The following is a 1,673-nucleotide window of genomic DNA, read 5'->3' on the forward strand; positions in this document are numbered from 1 at the left end:
TTGCCCTATTCTACCATGGATAAGAAGAAAGGAGGCAGGAAGTTGAGATTTAGTGGTAATACTCGATCTATGATTCCCCTCTTGACGTTCCTGGGAAGTGTACGAAGAAAGAAAGCAAGGCAAACTTCTAGGTAAGTCTGCAAGAAAGATCGAGCCTAAACATAATCTTCCCAGCAAGTCTCAGTGCACGACTCCTGACTTGTCCTCAATCTTACATCTTGACGCTCTTGTGTTAAGCCAAAGACTAGTGGAGAGATTCGAATCAGTGAGACGCCAGCTGATACCACAAACACAGGCTCAGACGTCACCAGAGATCCAGGAACCTTTCGCCTCGATCCTCCCTTTGGTATTTAAAAGTTAGCTATTCAACTGTTTCATTTCTGGTAATTTTCTGCCATAATGATATTTTGGATACATTCTTTTTTGACAGTACCTTAAATATTTATGTAACTTATGAGGAACAAAATTAATCCTTATTCTCTTTCTCTTTTTCTATGTCAATGTAGACAATTTATACAGTGCTTTCAGTATAAACAAAGACCCGCAGTCCCTTCTATACAGCAGTAACTTATAGAACACAAAATTCATCCATATTCTATCTTTCTCTTTCTGTGTCAATGCAAATATTTTTTTCTAACGCTCCGAATGTAAACAAACACGAGCATAGTTATAAAAAAAAAAACATAATCTAGTCACACGTCATGTCAGTGCTTTCACAAATCAAACATTAGTCTAGTCTAAGTTTTACCTGTAACTCTTGGCCGTCCGTATCGTTGGAGGTACTGAAGCATTGCGAGGATGATAATGAAAGCGAACATTTTGGGATAGTGTCGGTCAGTACTCATTATCTCCCGCTGGTGATATTGTACGTATTAAGTATTTGAGGGAGGTTTCAAGACACTTATCCTTCAGTTTTTGACTACCGCTTTGGAGCCTTTTTATGGGACTGGCATTTCAGTGGGCTTTTTTTTTTGGGGGGGGATTCTTGTTGTCCTTGACCAGTGTCCCCCCTACATAAAAAAAAAAAAGTGATTCGCGCTAAAGAGAACTGAAGTATCTTATTAACTTTTTTGTATCAGTGACCGGCAAAGAGTAAAAACAATGGATAGAAAAGAAAAATTTGAAAAAAGACCTTACATAATGCCATTCTGAAAAAAAATAAAATAAGAAACGATAAAAAAAAGGCGATTTTCACAAAGGGAGAGCCAAGTGAATTAGCATTTTATTATTAAATGTTTATGTACAATTAGAGACACTGACCAGGGAGGAAACAATACGATAATACCACTCCCAAAATATAAAGATCCAAAAGAAGGCCCAATTTTTTTTAGATACACAATGATATTCACCAGTACAGCCAATCAGCGCTTTATATTCCCCGTGACACTCATTATAACGCAAAACAAAACGTGGATATGGACTGAGCGGCGATGCGGAGCCAATTACAACGTGCCTGTACTGGTGATCAATGCAAGTGGATGAGTGATGTGCAACGCGTGTGGGTAAAGTGTTTGCGTTGCCTGGAAATCGATACGGAGCTGCCTAACGAGTGCATCAATGCCCGACACTTCAGAGCAACATACGCCCACTGATATGACAGAGCCGGGAACTCATGCAGTGTTTGGGGTCGAAGGAAAACGAGGAATCGGTGCGAGTGATGAGGGAAAATGGAA

The sequence above is a fragment of the Scylla paramamosain genome, chromosome 32 (assembly GCF_035594125.1).
Source record: "Scylla paramamosain isolate STU-SP2022 chromosome 32, ASM3559412v1, whole genome shotgun sequence".
Classification (NCBI taxonomy): Eukaryota; Metazoa; Arthropoda; class Malacostraca; order Decapoda; family Portunidae; genus Scylla; species Scylla paramamosain.